At 45.7% G+C, this 14,196-nt stretch overlaps 1 pseudogene; it reads left to right on the top strand.

Annotated features, from left to right (window-relative positions):
- Positions 1 to 5,693: 5,693 nt before the first annotated feature.
- Slc25a39-ps1 (solute carrier family 25 member 39, pseudogene 1) lies at positions 5,694 to 6,840 on the top strand (annotated as a pseudogene).
- Positions 6,841 to 14,196: the final 7,356 nt, after the last annotated feature.

Below are 14,196 nucleotides of genomic sequence, written 5' to 3'. Positions count from 1 at the left end.
TATAGCTGGGTCCTCAGGTAGTTCAATGGCCAGTTTTTTGAGGAACCTCCAGACTGATTTCCAGAATGGTTGTACCAGTCTGCAATCCCACCAACAATGGAGGAGTGTTCCTCTTCCTCCACATCCTCGCCAGCATCTGCTGTCACCTGAGTTTTTGATCTTAACCATTCTCACTGGTGTGAGGTGGAATCTCAGGGTTGTTTTGATTTGCATTTCCCTTATGACTAAAGATGTTGAACATTTCTTTAGGTGTTTCTCAGCCATTTGGCATTCCTCGGCTGTGAATTCTTTGTTTAGCTCTGAACCCCATTTTTTTAGATTTATTTATTTATTTATTTATTTATTTATTTATTTATTATTTCTAAGTACACTGTAGCTGTCTTCAGACACACTAGAAGAGGGCATCAGATCTCATTACAGATGGTTGTGAGCCACCATGTGGTTGCTGGGAATTGAACTCAGGACCTCTGGAAGAGCAGTCAGTGCTCTTAACCGCTGAGCCATCTCTCCAGCCCTGAACCCCATTTTTTTTTTTGGTTCTTTTTTTTCGGAGCTGGGGACCGAACCCAGGGCCTTGCGCTTCCTAGGCAAGCGCTCTACCACTGAGCTAAATCCCCAACCCCCCTGAACCCCATTTTTAATAGGGTTATTTGTCTCCCTGCAGTCTAACTTCGTGAGTTCTTTGTATATTTTGGATATAAGCCCTCTATCAGTTGTAGGATCGGTAAAGATCTTTTCCTAATCTGTTGGTTGCCATTTTGTTCTAACAACAGTGTCCTTTGCCTTACAGAAGCTTTGCAGTTTTATGAGATCCCATTTGTCGATTCTTGATCTTAGAGCATAAGCCATTGGTGTTTTGTTCAGGAAATTTTCTCCAGTGCCCATGTGTTCCAGATGCTTCCTCACTTTTTCTTCTATTAGTTTGAGTGTATCTGGTTTGATGTGGTGGTCCTTGATCTTCTTGGACTTAAGCTTTGTACAGGGTGATAAGCATGGATCGATCTGCATTCTTCTACATGTTGACCTCCAGTTGAACCAGCACCATTTGCTGAAAATGCTATCTTTTTTCCATTTGATGGTTTTGTCAAAAATTAAGTGACCATAGGTGTGTGGGTTCATTTCTGGGTCTTCAATTCTATTCCACTGGTCTATCTGTCTGTCTCTGCAACATTTTATTTTTTAATTTAAAAATATTTGTTTTGTGTTCCAGTCTCTGGTCTATTTTAGAAAAACTTCCATGTACTGCTGAGTGGAACGTGTATTCTTTGGAATTTGAGTAGAATATTCTGTACATATCCGTTAAATCCGTTTGATGTATAATGTCAATTTATCCTGATGCATCCCTGGTTTTGCTTGTTTTTTGTTGTTTGTTTGTTTTTTGGTTTTGTTTGTTTGTTTGTTGTTCTGATGGCCTGTCTGCTGGGGAAAAAAGGAGGGTATTTAATCACTTATTATTAATGGATTGGTATGAATCTGTGTATTTAAATCCAGTAATAATCTTTAATAAAAATGGGTGCCCCAGAGTTTGGTGTATATGTATTTAAGAGTAATGTGATGTTGTCTTGGTTAACTGTCCCTTACTTAGAATGAAGTGTCTCTCTTTCTGTCTTCTGTTTAGTTTTAGTTTGAAGTCTGCTTTGATAGAAAATAGAATACCAACACCTGCTTGCTTCCTAATCTCATTTGAGTGGACTACTCTCACCCATCACTTTATTCTGAGACATTGCCCATCTAAAATATGCTTGTTGGAGGCAACAGAGGGGGATTTTGTTTATTGATCCAGTCAGTCAGTCTGTGTCTTTTATTGTAAAATTGGGGCCATCGATATTTAAAATTATTATTTGTTTGTTTGTTTGTTTTGTTTTTTGAAACATGGTTTCTCTGTGATGACCAGGCTAACCTCAAACTCGGGGATCTGCCTGCTTCTGTCTTCCAAGTGCTGGGATTAAAGGTGTGTGCCACCCGCACCAGCAACCTTTAAAATTATTATTGGCATGTGTGCTCATTGCTGTCATTTTCTCATTGATTTGGGGTGGTTTTTGTGTTCTCGGTGGTATTTTGTATTTTAATAATCATGGCTTCATATTTCTTGCCACAGTTGCTGATATCTCATTCCTCTCTTCAGCCCAACACAATGCTTCCTGCATTTTGTTTAGGTTTGTTTTATTGTATATAAAAGTTTCTAGGCTGTGTTGTGGAAAAAATTTTCCCTCCTTAAATGTGGAAGGATAGTTTTTTTTATTTTATTAGTCATACTGTTCTAAATTGGCCACTGTAGTCTTCTCAGACTTGGACTGCTTTGCTCCAGGCTCTTCTGGCTTTCAATGTCTCCAAGTCAGCAGTTATTACTACAGCTTTTCCTTTACATGTAACTTCTGGGTTTTCTCTTGCAACTTCCAATACCTTCTTTGCTGTGTATACTTAGTGTTTTAACTGTGGGGAATTCCTTTCCTGGTCTTGTCTATGTGGTGTTTTGGGTGCTTTCTGTATCTGTTTGGGTGTATGCTTTCTTACTTTGGGGAGTTTTCTTCTATGATCATGGGAAGAGTTGGTCTATATCATTCTTCTATTCATCTATGGCTAAAATTTAAATGTTTGATTTTTTATGGTATACTATGATTCCTGTGTGTTCTTCTCCTGCGCCTTTTTTTTTTTAATTCATTTTCCTTGTTCACTTGGCCTAGGTCCTTTACTTTGTCTTTGAGACCTACTGTCCTATATTCTGCTGGGGTCAGTGTACCTGCAAGGCTTTCACTTGAGTTCTCTAGTTAAGTTATTGGGCTTTTCCATTCCATCTTCATTCAGCTGGAGTCCCCTAAATGTTGCTATCTCCTGATTGAATTCCATCCTCAAGCCCCGGACTCTTCAGCACATTCACCAGTCTTATGCTTCTGTTTTCTTGGACATCACTCAGGTATTTATTCTCCCTAATTTCATTGAGCAATTTCTTTGTCTCTTCTTTAAATGCCTGAGTCTTTTTGTGAAGCAAGCGTATGGACTTTTTTTTTTTTTAATTCTGTCACCTGGAGCTCTTTTTTTTTTTTCCCCCTTTTCTATTTTTCGGAGCTGGGGATCGAACCCAGGGCCTTGCGACTGCTAGGCAAGCACTCTACCACTGAGCTAAATCCCCAACCCCACCTGGAGCTCTTCTAGGTCATTCTCATTGCCAAGAATTTCTACAGGACCAGTAAGTTCTGGAGAGAAGATACTGGCTTGATCTTTCATATTGTTGGTATTCACACAATGAGATCTGAGCACATGGACTTCCTTCCTTAGCGGAGACTTTGGCAGTGGCAGGAGTAGTCTGAGTCCACATCATTGTTTCCCTTGGTGTTAAGCAAGAAAGTGTCTGTCTTGCCCATTTGCTACTCATCAGTCCTTACCCCTAAAAAGAAATAAGCTTGAAGTGGAAACTTAAGGGTTCTTTGGAAAGTCAGTTGTCTGGATGGTGGTTTACGGGGGCAACCATGTGAAGGAGTGTTTTCCTGAAGTGTGCACAGGTGAAAGGCTAAGGCAGGCTCATGAGGAAATACTTCACTGAAGTGCACACAGGTGAAAGGATATTCTGCTAAAGCAAGCACATGAAAGGACACATGATGAAGGATTCTTTGCTAACAACATCCATGTATTAGCCCACCTTACATTGCATAGTTGAGCTGCATTTCTCAGGACTCCATAGAGAAAAATCACACCAAAACTTCTGGTGGTGTGCCAGGGATTCTTGCTGCTTCTGTGGACCAGCTAGCTGTACAATGCTTGGTCTTGCATCTTCGCTGATCTTCACTTTGCTGAGAGAGGCACAGCTGAGAATGTCCCCTGGCATTCCTGCTGGTCTCTTCTGCTCACTGTGCTGAGGCTGAGGCCTGGCTGTCTCTGCTAGGTAGTGCCTTTGTTACTGATTTGTGCTTGCTACCCCGACTCTACCAAACTGGACTGCTGGTGCATCCATGAAATGTTTGTTCATGGATCGAACTGCTGCTGCTGACCTGTGAGCTGAACAGGGTTCACAGACAACAGACGGGACTGACACACAGACACACATTTCCAGACAACACAGACAGTTGTTCCAAAGAACTTTTCTAAACAGGTCCACTTTCTCCGTATCCTTTCTTTCCCACTACTTCTGGTGGGTGGTAGGCTAGAGGGGTTTTTAAAGCATTTAAGAACCATTATTAAAAGCAGGCATTGAGAAAAATAAAGTTACATAAGCTTCATTACACCAGATGCCCTGTCTGTCATATTTGCTACCTGCAACTCTGCCATAAATCATGCAAAGTTTTCAATGATGTGCTGAATTAATTAACCAATTGAACTATATACTCTGGAGGAAGTCCAGTTGAATTTGGGTCAGAGTACAGGGCCATTCATTTTGATTTCACAAATGTTTCCTGAGCTTACCCTATCATAGAAACAATGGTAGGCCTGACTCTGTGCTCTGAATCACTCATTCACCAACTCACCCATCCATTCATCAGCTACTTAGAAAAGGTCTCTGCCCTCTGGGAGGTTTAATTTAACAAATAAACGTGGCACAGGGAATAACCCTACTAATAAACCATTGCACTGCACCGGCGAGTACTTAGAAGCACACAACATATCTCAACTGACAGCCCCAACTTCCAGTACCACAAAAGCCCTACAGCAGCCAAAGGTGGCAGAAGGAGCCTCTTTAAGAACTGGCAATTAGCCTGGGCTCTGAATGTCTGACAGGTGGGGCAAGGCAGGCAGAGGAGAGCTTAAAGGACACGAGGCCAGGCTACGTGGCTCAGGTGGCCACCTGCCACCAAACCTAATGACCCAAGGTAGATATCCCTGGACTCTACACGGTAGAAGGAGACCTGAATGGGACCTGGTAGTGGTAAAATAGGAGCCATATGATAACTTTTCTGTCCTCTCCATCGGTCCCTCTTGCCAAGACCCTAACTGTTAGCTCAATTGCCAAATTCAACAGACCATTTTCAGTTCCTACCCTCCTTGGTTTCTGTGGTACATGGCACTTCCTCTTTCTTAATGTCTTCATCGTTAGAAACGTGTGTAGCCATTCTCGTTGAGTTTCTAAAGACAGGCTTCTCTTCTGCAAAGCTAAATGTTGGAAGCCATGTAGTTCCTTGGCCCTCTCCTCTCCAATGCCACACACTCTCTGTGGTTAAGTCTATTTATGCTATGACTCAAGGTAATGAATATATATATATATATATGTGTGTGTGTGTGTGTGTGTACATACATAAATATATATATATTCATACATAATATATATTCAATATATATATATATATATCGGTTCTTCTCCAGTGGTTGTCTGCAGCCCACACCTGCTGAGATCAGCAGACTCATCCAGAGAACCACCAAAGCGTGCCTCAATGTATGTTTTTCCTTGTAAGTTCAATGCGTCTCAGACTGAGCTCACCTTCAGCACATGTATCCTATTCCCCTGAGGAAGCTTATGAGCCAGGTCCCCAGGTCCACATGTTCTCTCAGCATCCTGGCCCTCTAGACTCCCGTCAGAATACCTTTGCTTAGTTAGCATTCTAGGGATCTCTAGCTCAAAATCCTTCCACAGTCCTCTATAAAGAATTCCAGGGGGCTCTCCCAGGCGGCCGCTGTGAGAAGCAGTCATGCGCGGACCCTGCACCAGCCACGGAGCTGCTCTAGGCCTGCAAGGACCGACCCAGAGCCAGGACTGAAACTCCAAGATGGATGACCAGGATCCTGGGGGCATTCGCCCCTTTCAACAAATGGTGACCTCAGGAGCTGGGGCTGTCGTCACATCCAGGGATGTCATGAAGAGGGAGGTCCACTTCAGTCTCAGAGACCCTCAGTAGCCAGCAACTTGACAGCTCCCTCCAGATTCTGAAGTCTCTCCTACACCAAATCACCCTCCCCTCCACAATCCCCAGGGAAGTGCCTCCTATACTACACTGGTGTCCTGGAGCCCCTGGACCTGTGCCCAAATGGTACTCGCTGCGCCACCTGGTATCAGGATCCTACACGGTTCACTGTCACCTTGGATGCCTTCGTGAAGGTTGTGAGGCAAGAGGGCATCAGGACCCTGTGGAGCGGCCTCCTAGCCACCCTGGTGATGACTGTGCCAGTTACTGCCATCTACTTCACTGCTTATGACCAACTCAAGGCCTTCCTATGTGGTCGTCCTTGACCTCTGACCTCTATGCACCCACAGTGGCTGGTGCACTCACCCGAATGGGCAATGTGACAGTTGTCAGCCCCTTGGAGTTTATAAGGACCAAGCTGCAGGCTCAGCATGTGTCATACTTCGAACTGTCTACCTGTGTTCAAGCTGCGGTGGCTCAGGGTGGCTGGCGCTCACTGTGTCTGGCCTGGGGTCTCACAGCCAGCCCTTCTCAGCTCAGACTGGTTCAACTATGAGCTGGTGAAGAGACCCCTGAATGGGCCAAGACCGAAAGACCAGACATCTGTGGGCGTCAGCTTTGTAGCTGGTGGCACTTCAGGAATGGTGGCTGCCACCCTTATCCTACGCTTCAATGTGGTGAAGACACAGCGACAAATGTCACTGGGAGCAATGGATGCTACGAGAATCCAGCTTCAGAGAATCCAGGCTGAATCTGGCACCAGGGGACTCTCTGCAGGTTTCCTCTCCAGGATCATCAAGGCTGCGTCCTCCTGCGCACTTATGAGTTTGGCAAAAGCTTCTTCCAGAGGCTCAACCAGGAGCAGCCTCTGGGCCACTGAAGGTTGAGGAGCAACTGGCTCTTGCCTGGGTGGAAACAGGAGACTGAGCCAAGTGCCTTCCCTCCCAGCCCAGTCACCCAGGCTGTCCTCATTTGGATTCCTGCTGTTTCCCTTCCCAGGATTGCCACTCTCCCACCTCCAAGTTCAAGACCAAATCTGACGATTGCCCTGCTTTGTATTCCCTTATGTTTATTATAGCTTGGCCCCGAGGAACCGAAAGCTTGAGACAGGCAGTATTTCCAGCCATTTGTTCCTTGTCTAAAGACAATGATCTTCTGTGAAAAAAAAAAAAAGAATTCCAGGGGCTGGAGAGATGACTCGGTGGTTAAGAGCACTGACTGCTCTTCCAGAGGTCCTGAGTTCAATTCCCACCAACCATCTATAATGGGATCTGATGCCCTCTTCTGTGAGTCTGAAGACAGCTACATTGTATTTATATACATAAAATAAATAAATCTTAAAAAAAGAATGCTAAGGGCCCAAGAACCACGTGGTCGGGCTTATCACACTGACAGCCTGAATTCTCAGCACCAATTTTCTGTATTTCCATATGTCTGTGACCAAACGCACAACAAGAAGCAACTTGAGATTCATTTGGGCTTATGATTTGAATGGATATACCCATCATGGGGATACACCCATCATGGCGGAAAAGTGTAACAACAGGAGCTTGAGAGGTAGCTGATGACATCACCCCCACGGTCAGGGAGTAGAAAGGTGACTGCTGATGTTCTGTCCACTTTGTCCTTTAATTCAGGACAGGACCTGAGTCCATGGGACAATGTCCTTCACATCCATATGAGACTCTGGACACACAATTACAGTCAAGCACAGAGGTCTATTCCCATGGCGTTCTGAACTCTGGTCCAGGTGACAATGAAGCTTGACCATCACACCCACTAAGTAAATCCATTCTGAGAAACATTTCTCATCTAAGTCTGGCACAGCTAGAGTTAGGCAGACCTCTCTCAAATTTTAGGTAGGAATTTTAACGATGACGACAGCAACTACTACTGAGGAAGTATTTTCAGTGCGCCATTGTGACTCTTATCCAATACTCACAGCAACTCCAAGAGGGAAAGAACATTGTTATCTCTAAGTCACAAAGAGAGCAAGGCTCGCACCCCAGTGTAAGAACTGACTTTTAGTCTAGAGCTCAAACTCATCAGTGAACAGCAAAAGCGCTCGTTTCAACTCTTTAATGTGAGGTCGGGGCAGCCTATATGAAGCCCTAAAAATGTGATTTTAATATTCGAGGTGCTGCTACTCACAACCTAGACCACACCAGCAGTGTCCTTGCCTCCTGGTCACCTTCTGTCCATCTGTGAATTACAGATGACTACCTCCTGGGACTGCTGTAGAAACAAACATGGTGACATTAACTACAGACATACTGTGTGCCGGGGTCAAGCACATTCATGGGTATCTCCACTGATCCTCACCACTCAGTGAGTAGGCTGAGTAGGTGTAACTGAGAATGGAGTAGTGTAAGGGCTAGAACTGTTGCCAGACCACTAGCAATCTGACACAGCGGCCCCATTTCAGGAATGAAGAAAGTGAGGCCAAAGGTTGAAGTTGAGATACCCATTCAACCTGCTTGCAAATGGCAGAACTTAGGAAAGAATTCTAGCTCAACTGTCACTCAGAAGGAGTCCTTTAAGGGCTGCTTTGCTTGTTGGTTTTGGCAGTGTATGCTGCACTGTGTAGCTGAAGATGACCTCGAACTTGTGACCCTTCTCCCTTCAGCTCTTTTGTGCTAGGGTTACAATCCGGTGCCATCATTCTCATCCTACCTGAGTGTCTTTTACCTACAAGTCTATCACCTTGTGGATCAGGTCAGTGGCTTCCGCTGAGAGTCCGACTGATGTGCATTTGGAATTGTAATTCTGCTCTTGACAGCCTCGAGCTCAGAGCTATGAATGTTTCTGCGACTGTGATAAACTCAGAGTAAGTAACAGATAGGGAAAGATGGAGAAGTCGGAGCCAGAAGGCAAAGGACCTGCAGGAAATAGCTATGGGTAGAACTTATTCAGAAGAATAAGTAAAGCCATGTCACGCTTAAATGGAGCACAGACTTGTAAGGTGATATTTTGCATCCTTGATGAAAAATGATGTGTCGTTAATTATAGACCTACTGTGTGGCAGGGCCAGCATATTCATAGGAAGCCCCACTGATTCTCATTCCTCACTGAGTAGGCAATGATAACCTCCATTATTAAGCAAAAAAAGAAAAAAGAAAGAAAAAAAAAAAAAAACCAAACCAGATGGCTGTCTAACTCTCAAGGACACCTGACCTGAGGACGTGAGAACAGCTCTCTTCTCTCCACCCCCTGGGCTCCAGGGAAATCAAGAGCCCTCCCCCAAGCACTGGCATTTCTGTGCATTTGGATTTCCCACATTGACTGCTGGAGAAACAAACATGACACATACACAAAAATGAATATGAAGATTGATATTTTTCATTGACTTTGGCTTAAGGTTTTGGATAATGAGAAATTGACAATGTTGTTTCCTTTTGCGTTTGAAGTTTTCCCATCACAGGCAGTAAAGAAGAGCTCGCTTGACTTCATTAGGCAGAAACAAACCTGAGCTAAGGCTTGCAGTGTGCTTTTCCATCCCATCCTAAGGCGGTGGCTTTCCAGACTGCAGCAGGACTGCAGTGTCTTCCCTCTGCTCTTCCCCTTGTCACCACAGATCCGCAAGAGCATCTGGAGCCGTGCTCGGCACACCTGTGGCCAGGCAGGCGGTCTGGGTACCCTGTGCCAGGTCCTGTCTGAAGTGCTGGATGTTCTCTGTGAAGCTTCATCTCTATGTTACAGCGAAAACAAACGCTAGGACTAAAGCAAATGCGAAGGGTGGGCACACGACACCGTGGGTTTTGGCACCTGGTGCCAAGCCTGGCAGTTCAAGTTTGATCCCCACATGGTGGAAAGAGAGAGCCTACAAATGGAAGGAGAGAACCTACCTCCAGACCTTATCTCATGTGCACATTGTAACACCCCCTCCCCTCCCCCCACAATAAATAAATAAACATGTAATTTTAAAGTTAGGTCAGAGCAAGGACGTCAGGAATAGTGGGGAAGATTTAAATTAGAAGACTTGCACCTGGGCATGAGCTAACTAGATAGCAGGGAGGAAAAGGAGAACTAATGTGATCTTGGCAGGTTTCAGCCTGCCAATTCTTACCGAATCCTTCTCTGGGGTGTGTGCACAGGGCACCAGTACTCTTTTACCTAGTAAAGTTAACTTCATGGGTAGTTACACGGAAATGTTGTAAGGCATCTAGGTGAAGCAGGCTGAACTGTGGGTAAGTGTCTAGGAGAGGTGCCTATTACAGGGAGGCTCTCATCCCCAGACCTTCCTGAGGAAGCTTTGCAGAATTAATGATGCAGTGGAACAGAGGGAAGGAAGAGAAACAGGAGACTGAGACTCGTGAGTGCAGACCTCCCTGCTAAAAAACAATCTTCCCCACTTGCTCACTCTCCCTGGGTCTCAGTGCGAGGATTCTTCACTGAGGAAGGCTGTGGAGGGCAGCACCAGCAGGAGGCTAGGAAGCCTCAGCTCCTTGTCCTCCACTCCACAATGAGGAAATGGAGGCCACCATGCACTGCAGCCCAAGAACTCCAAGATTCCTAAGACAAGTTGAGTCTTTAATTCCCCAAATTTCTCTCATTCCTGTGTCCCCTACACCTGGGGAGTGTGAACTTGGTTTGTGCCCCCCACTGGAACCTACAACAACCAGAGTCTTTCTCCCACACACATCAGACCCAGGCAACAAACTGTTAAGGGAGACATGAACAAATGTTTGGGGTCAGAAAAGGAAAACTTAAAGCCCCTGGAGTAGCATCTGGTATAGGCGGTCGTAGTCCTGGACTTTAAGACCATGCTGGTGAGTGGGCCCCACTGTGGGAAGCCACACAGGCTGCATGTACACCCAGAAGCAAAGAGGCCCCATCTGTGAGCTCTTTATTTGGTCAACAAAACACAGGAACAGCCTTTGAAGTGGACAGAAATGCCATAGCAAAGAATGTTAGAGGGAGGGGTTCTTACTGTCTCCTGAGAAGGGGGCTTCAAAACAAAACCACAGGGGTCCTTACTCAAAGCACTGAATCTGGGGAAGAGTGCTGTCTGAACTGGGAATTGACGTGCAGTACCTTCAGCTGAATAAATTAGCATCAGATGATCGATGGGGATTAAGGGATGCGCATCAGGTCATGACAGGAACCATGAGCCTGAGGCAGCACGGTAAAAGCATGCACCAGACCAGAAGTGAAATAAAAGCTTAAACCGTTTGTTTGTTTGATTGTTTGTGTATGTGTGGGGCATGAAACTGTAGAGGTCATAGGTCAACTTACAACAGTCCCTTCCCTCTTCCTACCACGTGGATCCCCCAAGAATCAAACCCCAGTCATCAAATGCCTTTACCCACTGAGCATTCTTATCATCCACATTCTCTCTCTCTCTCTCTCTCTCTCTCTCTCTCTCTCTCTCTCTCTGTGTGTGTGTGTGTGTGTGTGTGAGAGAGAGAGAGAGAGAGACAGAGAGAGACAGAGAGACAGAGACAGAGACAGAGAGAGAGAGAGAGACAGATGGAGAGAGACAGAGAGAGGTTCCTCTGAGAGGAAAATAGAGCTCTTTGATAGTAGTTAAGAATAGAATTCAAGGGCTGGGGAGATGGTTCAGTAGTTAAGAGCACTGACTGCTCTTCCAGGGGTTCTGAGTTCAATTCTCAGCAACCACATGGTGGCTCACAACCATCTGTAATGTGATCCAATGCCCTTTTCTGGTGTGTCTGAGGACAGCTATGGTATATTCACATACATAAAATAAATAAGTAAATTTTTGAAAAAAGAATAGAATTCAAGAGGCAGCCTTCTATCTAACTACAAAGTAAATTGCATACCTGTCCTACTCAGAGACCATTTGAGGTGAGGGACCAGGTTTCATTAGGAGCCAGGCTCTGGTTGCTTGGATGTTATTACAAGTCACTAGGCTCTGAGTGCCAGAAAGTTTCCATTTTATTTTTGGTCCTTTTATTTGGGAACTTTTTGTCTCTATGGGTCACTCTCTGGAAACTCCCTTTGTGACACTTTTGCTATGAGACTTGACAACATCTGGCCACTTTCTGACTTCTACTGTTACTCACACTCTCTAGTCCGCTTGCTCAGTCTGTTCTATGACTCCAGGTGGTCTGGGACCCCTGTGCTGACAGCAGAAAGAGAGGCACAACATCCCAAGAATATGTGAAAGAATAACACCCAATAACGGCATGGGTGAATATAAGGGAAATCATAACCATGTGACAGCATCAACAGCTGTTTAAAGTCATGGGTTTGGTGACTATTTGATGACATCTTATAAAATCTTTCATAAGCTTATAAACATTGATAAGCTCGCTTAAAACACTGGTTTTGACTTATAAAATAGGGCTGGTTACATATACTTCTCTGCCCAAACAGGCCTAGGGAGAGCACCATACAATCCCTAAACCAATTGCTAAGCTTCTGTGAATGGTTCTACGCCCCAGTGGAGGCCCATCATGGTGCATAGTGAAGACAGTTGCCTCTGGTCTCAGCCAGAGGCTGGTGGCTGAAGTCCAGAATTGCACTGAAAGTGCAGTGAGGCTGTAAGTCAGCTCAAACCTACTGAACCCTGCACTGTTGGCTTCCTGCAGTGAAACAGCAGGAGGTCCCTTCTAGTAGCTCAGGGAGGGAGACTTCTCTACTTAGAGTCCCAGGGGAAGAAGTCTGCTCTCACTTTCTTGCTTAGCTTCCCAGGAATCACCTCTAACTCTGAGAACAGGAGTGTTCCTTGCATTTCTTAGAATTTCCAAGCATTTTTTTTCTTTTGAAAAAAGAAAATGGACTGCCAGAACCTGAAGGAAACAGACCGGATAAACAGTTCTCTGCACCCAAATCCCGTAGGAGGGAGAGCTGAACCTTCAGAGAGGCGAACACGCCTGGGAAACCAGAAGAGACTGCACTCTGTGCACATCCAGGCGCCAGAGGAAAACACCAAACGCCATCTGGAACCCTGGTGCACGGAGGCTCCTGGAAAGAGCGGCGCAGATCTTCCCGGTTGCTGCCACAGCGGAGAGGACTTAGGCAGTACCCCACGAGCAAACTTGAGCCTTGGAACTGCAGGTAGGACCAACTTTTCCCCTGCAAGAAACCTGCCTGGTGAACTCAGGACACACAGAGGCAAAATTCCTCTAAGGCCGGGCACTTCCTGTGTTTACCGGAAGTCCCACACCGGCGGATCCCGGACCGCAGCAGCTCTCTGCTCCCAAACCCCGTGGGAGAGAGACCTCACCGCCTGATCAGGTGGGCACTCCTGAGGCTGCAGAGCGGAGGAGACCACCAACACTGCCCACCCCTGCCCACATCCCTGGCCCAAGATGCAACTGTATAAGGCCTCTGGGTTCCCGTAGGGGAGGGCCCGGGAGCGGCAGGACCCCTGCGCCTGAGACACTGCCGGAACCTGAAGGAAACAGACCGGATAAACAGTTCTCTGCACCCAAATCCCGTGGGAGGGAGAGCTGAACCTTCAGAGAGGCGGACACACCTGGGAAACCAGAAGAGACTGCACTCTGTGCACATCCAGGCGCCAGAGGAAAACACCAAACGTCATCTGAAACCCTGGTGCACAGAGGCTCCCGGAAGGAGCGGCACAGATTTTCCCGGTTGCTGCCACAGCGGAGAGGACTTAGGCAGTACCCCACGAGCAAACTTGAGCCTTGGAACCACAGGTAGGACCAATTTTTCCCCTGCAAGAAACCTGCCTGGTGAACTCAAGACACAGGCCCACAGGAACAGCTGAAGACCTGTAGAGAGGAAAAACTACACGCCCGAAAGCAGAACACTCTGTCCCCATAACTGGCTGAAAGAAAACAGGAAAACAGGTCTACAGCACTCCTGACACACAGGTTATAGGACAGTCTAGCCACTGTCAGAAATAGCAGAACAAAGTAACACTAGAGATAATCTGATGGCGAGAGGCAAGCACAGGAACCCAAGCAACAGAAACCAAGACTACATGGCATCATTGGAGCCCAATTCTCCCACCAAAGCAAACACGGAATATCCAAACACACCAGAAAAGCAAGACCTAGTTTCAAAATCATATTTGATCATGATGCTGGAGGACTTCAAGAAAGACATAAAGAACTCCCTTAGAGAACAAGTAGAAGCCTACAGAGAGGAATCGCAAAAATCCCTGAAAGAATTCCAGGAAAACACAATCAAACAGTTGAAGGAATTAAAAATGGAAATAGAAGCAATCAAGAAAGAACACATGGAAACAACCCTGGACATAGAAAATCAAAAGAAAAGACAAGGAGCTGTAGATACAAGCTTCACCAACAGAATTCAAGAGATGGAAGAGAGAATCTCGGGAGCAGAAGATTCCATAGAAATCATTGACTCAACTGTCAAAGATAATGTAAAGCGGAAAAAGCTACTGGTCCAAAAAACAGGAAATCCAGGACTC

This window comes from Rattus norvegicus, chromosome 3 (genome assembly GCF_021556685.1).
Source record: "Rattus norvegicus strain SHRSP/BbbUtx chromosome 3, alternate assembly SHRSP_T2T, whole genome shotgun sequence".
In the NCBI taxonomy this organism is placed as follows: Eukaryota; Metazoa; Chordata; class Mammalia; order Rodentia; family Muridae; genus Rattus; species Rattus norvegicus.
Note: the sequence above shows the minus strand (reverse complement) of the source record. Positions and strands in the feature narration are given on the sequence as shown.